This window comes from Gigantopelta aegis, chromosome 14 (assembly GCF_016097555.1).
Source record: "Gigantopelta aegis isolate Gae_Host chromosome 14, Gae_host_genome, whole genome shotgun sequence".
NCBI lineage: Eukaryota > Metazoa > Mollusca > Gastropoda > Neomphalida > Peltospiridae > Gigantopelta > Gigantopelta aegis.
In genome coordinates, this window is record NC_054712.1 from 12,327,939 (window position 1) to 12,334,936 (window position 6,998).

A 6,998-nucleotide genomic window follows, 5' to 3' on the forward strand; every position below is an offset into this window, starting at 1 on the left:
CCTTGTTTTCTTTTAATAAATCGAACTGTATTTTTTAACTTCACCATTTTATAAATCTAAGATGATAAAATTAACTGTAAGTGTGAACTTCTTGCCTACCATACGTTTAATAAGTTGATATAGATTAGTTACATTATCTCAATGCAAAAAGTTGATTTTGTTGAATATTATTAAATTATTATAATAATTTAAGTTAAAAATCTATATATATCATTATCATGTTTATAGGGCCATTCAACAACTATCTTAAAGTATTAAGGCGTGTTCGAAACCCTAGTGGTATATGGACACGTTAAACCAGTTACTAAGCTAAGCTAAAGTATTGAAAACCGCCCTCTACAAGTTTCATTTCACTTTTTTTGCACAAAAACTGTCATTGTAAACATGATTTTTTATTACATCATCATATATGCACAGAAAAAAAAGGTAAAGTTTGTTTTATTTAACGACGCCTCTAGAGGAAACCCACTGCCGCCATATAGGCTACTCTTTCCGATAAGCAGCAAGGGGTCTTTTATATGCACTTTCCCACAGACAGGACAGCACATACCACAGCCTTTGATGAAACAGTTGTGGACCACTGGTTAGAACGGGAAAATAGCCCAAATGCACAGAAAAAGCCTTTATCAACCTGGCAAAAAATGTAGAAATTATTTTGTGTATTTGAAGGAGTTTTTTGCAATTGCTATGAGTTCATGTTAATCCATATTGGTATCAAAAAGCGACACCTTCTAAAATTAGTAACAATGTGTAATTGTCATTGCACAGTGTTAGAAATAACTTTATTACCCATATGGTTAATAATATCTTGGTACATATCAAAGTGATACGTCCGACTAGAACGCCAAGTGAGACGTAACACTTTGACGTCATCGATTGGCGCACTACAACCATACAGGAATATCAATGAACGAGTTGTGTGATATAAATTAAGATCGATTATAGGTAATAAATAGGTTACTAAACATGCTACCATTTAGTATCATGTTTATGTCCATTGTAAAAAAAAATTCATTGTCACTCGCTAAAGCTCGTGAAAATTGAAAATTATTTCACTCAGGACATAAACATGATACAAAATGGAAGCTCATTTAATATCCTATAAATATGACATGTATTTGTTTCTATTTAGTTTGTGACAAACAAACATTGTTACAAGTAATCTTTTTGAAGAAGGCTACATGCCCTTGTCTGATGCATGGGATAGTTTTCGATGGTGACTACAAAATAACAAGTGTTGACCACATCTAAGATTTTGATAAGAACCGGCCTCGGTGGTGTCATGGTTAAATCATCAGACAGAAGCCTGGTAGATACAGGGTTCACAGCCCAGTACCATCTCCAACCCAGAACGAGTTTTAATGCCTCAGTGAATAGGTGTAAAACCACTACATCCTCTTCTCTCTCGAGCATTAACCACTAACACACAGTCCTGGACAGACAGCCCAAATAACAGACGTGTGCCCAGGACTGCATGCTTGAACCTCAATTGGATATAAACATGGAAATGAGTTGAAATGAAATTATAAGAACTACACAAAATAACAATGTTATTTGACACTATACATTGGATAAAGTAAATAACAATACTGTTAAATGCAATGAACTTTGGCTGCAGTAGCTTTTTCTTGATAATGGGAGTTTTCAGTGGTGGATCCAGAAAACACATTTGGGGGGGGGGGGGGTCAATGACATGAGGCGGAATGCAAAGGAAACTTTGGGGGAGGTTTGCGGGGGGAATCGTAAAAAAAAGAGTAAATTAATATATATCGCAAAATGTGGTGGGGAAAGCCCATCCCCCGCTCCCTAGATCCACCTCTGAATTTATACAAGTCGGCACTTCTTCCATGTAGGCCTAACCTAATGGTAAGACCACTCAGGAACATGTGTAGAAATTTTAGCAGTGAGTCACTTGGTTACCGAGTTAGTTTCAAGACTGGTAACGGGGGTTTATGGGCGCGGGGTCGGTTTATGCTCCCCCGGAAACTATATTGAGAAAAAAAGAACATTTGCTTGTGCAGGTAAAAAGTAGGCTTAGCTCTTAACTTTTCGTTTTAGAACTTGATGATTTGACAGTTTATCTATTCTCTTCCGCATTACGATACTTCGTAAATATTGCGCGAAATGCACCTTTTCTTTCCTTATGAGTGAACCAAGGGAAGTAACTCCATGGGTCAATCAAAGAAGTAAAACGATTGACCTTCACAACCGGCTTCGATGGTGTCGTGGTTAAGCCATCGGACATAAGGTTGGTAGGTACAGGGTTCGCAACCCGGTACCTGCTATCACCTAGGACGAGTTTTAACGACCCAATGGCCTGAATGGGTAGGTGTCAGACGACTACACCCTCTTATCTCCCTAACCAACTACTGACTAACCCACTGTCTTGGACAGTGCCCAGATAGCCGAGATGCGTGCTTGAACCTTAATTGGATATAAGCACGATAATAAGTGAAAGAAAGAAGAACGAAACACCTTCACAAGAAAAATTTCCGCCCCATCCCCGGTTAGTATCAATATAAAGAGATTGTTTTGATGGGGCTTGCATAAAAAGGTTTGTTTGGGTTTTTTTTTTTTTTTTTTTTTTTGGGGGGGGGGGGTAAAAAGATTTTTTTTTTTTTAAATAAAGTTTATTTAAAATAGTATTGTGTTGTGTTGTATTATTCCATCTATTATTCCCTCCACAGTTCGTTACTTTTCACATATACATTTACAGGTTACTGACAGGTATATTATATATTTATAAACATCTTGATTTTGTAGACCAGGCTCCGTATTCATAAACGTACTTAAGTCAATGTATGATACCTAAATACATACTTAAAGTACATAAATAAGTATCATACATTGACTTAAGTACGTTTATGAATACAGAGCCAGGGCTCCGTTCCACGAAGCGATCTTGGCCCTAAGATCACCGTAACTGCACAGCTAATATATGCACTTAAGGTGATCTCAGGGCTAAGATCGCTTTGTGGAACAGGGCCCAGATATAGTTAGGTTTGACAAAACAAATATTTCTTGATTCAGTTCATAACCACTCGAAACATCTCATTTCAAGATCATGTACATGTTGGTATCTAAAAGTGGTTCTTCAAATCAATAGTACTTTTTCGAAGCATATTCCAAACAAAATTAATAATTAAACGTTTTCAATTACTTAAAACAAACCTGAAATATGAATACATATTTCATGTTTGGGCTACTGAAAGTGAAAATTTAGTGGCTCAGATATTTAGTTTTGGGCACCATACTTTTCTGATGAGTTTCAGTCCCTGCTCTAGTTCTACAGTTATAACTGTACTTGCTATCAAAGGATGGGACAGACTTGATCTAGTCCTACAGTTAAAACTGTACCTTTCTACCAGAGGATGGGCAGGAAACTAGTACGATAGTTATAACTGTACCCTGCTTCCAGAGGATGGGCAGAATACTTAGTCCTAGTTATATCTGTACCTTACTACCAGAGGATGGGCAGGAGTCAGTAGTCTGACAGTTATAAATGTACCTTGCTACCAGAGATGGGCAGGAGACTTTAGTCCGAGAGTTATAACTGTACTTCGCTACCAGAGGATGGGCAGGAGTCAGTAGTCGGACAGTTATAAATGTACCTTGCTACCAGAGATGGGCAGGAGACTTTAGTCCGAGAGTTATAACTGTACTTCGCTACCAGAGGATGGGCAGGAGTCAGTAGTCGGACAGTTATAAATGTACCTTGCTACCAGAGATGGGCAGGAGACTTTAGTCCGAGAGTTATAACTGTACTTCGCTACCAGAGGATGGGCAGGAGTCAGTAGTCGGACAGTTATAAATGTACCTTGCTACCAGAGATGGGCAGGAGACTTTAGTCCGAGAGTTATAACTGTACTTCGCTACCAGAGGATGGGCAGGAGTCAGTAGTCGGACAGTTATAAATGTACCTTGCTACCAGAGATGGGCAGGAGACTTTAGTCCGAGAGTTATAACTGTACTTCGCTACCAGATGATGGTCAGGAAACTAGTTCTAAGAGTTGTAACTGTATCTTGCTACCAGACGAGCAGGAAACTAGTCCTACCAGAGATGGGCAGGAGTCCGTAGTCCTACATCTATAAGTGTATCTTGCTTGTTTTTTTTTTTTTTGTGGGGGTGGGGTCAACTGCCCTGAGCAAATGGTTATTTCAACACTTGTATTGGTCTAGTTAGTGAGAAGGAAACCTGCAGCTGTCACATTGACTACAACCAATAGCAACAAAAGTTAGTTTTGTTTAACGACATCACTAGAACACTGATTAATCAATCATTGGTTGTTGGATGTCAAACATTTGGCAACTCTTGATAATCCATTCATGTGTCGGTTACGCAACTTGGGATATTTTGAAATTTGGTTATAGTGTCCACCAACACACCTTACAAAATTCCCAGAAATTCTGTGGTATGATTGTATACAATATATTGAAATTCAGTTGGGAGGATGTAATATCTTGGTTGACTGTAAATACACTGGAAAGACAATTGTGTACGTGATGCATGTTTGGATATTTTGAAATTTGGTACTCTATACTGCATTTCAAACTGCACTCCTCGGGGAAAAACGTTTGCACCTACTCCATTTCAAGACATGACGTACAACACCCCTTCACAAAATGGTCCAGAATAACTTCAGTCTTCACCCGGAAAGGTGAGTGATCACACCTCAGGGAGGGCACAGTGTAAAAAACATTGGCACAGCTGAAGGTTGTCAGACTCTCCTTTCAAATGCTCCTGTGAAGTGCATTTTCACAGATACAACAAATATAACCCATTTTAAAAAAAATGTGGTACAGCCATGCCATACCCCTTTGAAAAGTGGTATGGCCGTACCATCTCCACCACCCATGACTCCTGCTCCCATCCATAATGATGAACTGGAAAGTTTTAGGAGAGTGGCAAATTGATCATGTTTACAGTACAATTTTAATAACTTTTATTCAAAACTGTATGGGATTGCTCACCCAGCCCCATTTTTTGAGAGTGATCTTCAACTCATCTGCATTCTGCTCATGGTGAAGAATGGTGAAGAATGAACTTTATGCTATGTTCAGTTTTATTTTGTTCAACAAGCAATATTTATCTCACATTCCAGTCAAATTAAAACAAAAACCGTAAGCAGCTTTTATACAATGTTTTATTTTGTTCTTTAAAATGTTTTATTATTAATTGAAGGCCACCAATTTAGTATGTATGCATTAAAGGGTGGTAGTAGTGTTCTTAACAAAGCATACGCATGCATACTGATTGTCTAAGTGTGTAAATGCAGTGAATACTGTGTGCTCATTTTACAGAACACAAAATAATATAAAGCTATAGAAAGGCTGAGGTAACATGAGAATACTTCAGACTCCACAACACTGTGTCAGCTACATGAAATCAACAGTCAATTGTAGGTCTAAACAAATATTTGACACTTTTTAAAATTTGCATTGCAAAATAATGATTGGTACACGTATGCCCTATTAAAATAGGGTAGCGAGAACATTAACTTTCTGTCTTGGCATTTTGGTAAATACTAAATAGATGGCCTCTTACAAAAGTTACAAAGTCAAGTAAAAAAATATACTGCTCTATATATGATTAAACTTGAGAATATTTCTATGTAAAATCTAGAAATTAAAAAAATCTCCCAAATGGAAATGGGATGTAGTTAGATGATTATCTCCCCTTGAACGCAATGCTCAAACTTGTGCATCAACTAACTTTTCTGAAATGTACACTAAACAATTCAATTTCACAACATAAATAATTTTATTGCATAGGTAATTTACTGTTAACAGTTGTAAAGAATGTCATAAATTTTTTAAAATGAGAATTTACTACTACTAATACTACCCGATATATGCATTAAGGTACTAAAAAATGATGGAAACAGGAACAAAACTAAAGGGAAAAAACAAACATGTAAATACCCCCACCCCCTCTCCAGATCCATTTAGTGCGAAATAATGTATCACAAATAAATTGTACAATGATAATATTTTACAAATAAAACATGTTGCAGTATAAACACAAAAAATCCCTCTTCTTGGAATGTTACATTTTATCAACAACAAAAAAAGGCAATGTGAACTCAGTGCATTACAGCGTATGTAACAAACAAAAATGTAGATCCTAAATGGCTGCTAGAGTTTGAGGAGAAATACATGTACATAATGTATATGTAATTTAAAATAACTTGAAACAAAATAAAACTTCTAGAAACAAGCCTTTGTTGGTGTATTATAACGGATAATGTTTTACTTTTTAAAATGAAAATAACATCTATTGGATACTTATCAGACTTGAACAAAGGTGAATAAAACTAGTGTGTAATTACTTATTAATAATCAGATAAGAAACATGGAATATGATAAATTATTTCAAGAGAATCAAATATCACAGACAACCAATTACTTATTTATATTGTTGCATTACAAATCACCCTTCGTAATCTCTGTTTTGATATTTAATATGTAAAAGGTACTATATGTTTCAAACATTACATGGCATACACATATTATATTAACTGCAAGCTGGTTTATATATCATATGCATATATATAATAACATATAATACAACTTCTGTTTACAATGTAAAAAGTGCTGTAAGTTTCAAACATTACATGGCATACACATATTATATTAACTGCAAGCTGGTTTATATATCATATACATATATATAATAACATATAATACAACTTCTGTTTACAATGTAAAAAGTACAAAAACATTGAGCAGATGCAAAAAGCAAAGTGCAAAAGCTAATTAAAAAACATATAGTATGTGGTGCGTTAATGTTCATACACAATCAAGAACGGTGAAATATTGGGTTGTCAAAAGAGCTGAATATATTAGAGGACATTACTCTTACAATGTGGACCGCTGTTCACATATAACCAGGTGCTGGGGCTGTAGAGAGGGGAGTTCACATTGGGTAGTGAAACTCTTATAAGGTGGACCGCTGTTCACAGATAACCAGGTGCTGGGGCTGTAGTGAGGGGAGTTCA

General features: G+C 36.3%; 1 protein-coding gene across 1 annotated transcript in view; it reads right to left on the reverse strand.

Annotated features, from left to right (window-relative positions):
* LOC121388522 (DNA repair-scaffolding protein-like) overlaps positions 1 to 2,340 on the reverse strand; it is a 36,461-nt gene extending 34,121 nt beyond the window's left edge. The window contains exon 1 of the mRNA XM_041519887.1: positions 2,047 to 2,340. The gene's annotated coding sequence lies outside the window, so the exon portion shown is untranslated. The remainder of the gene's footprint in view (positions 1 to 2,046) is intronic.
* Between the last annotated feature and the right edge of the window lie 4,658 nt (positions 2,341 to 6,998).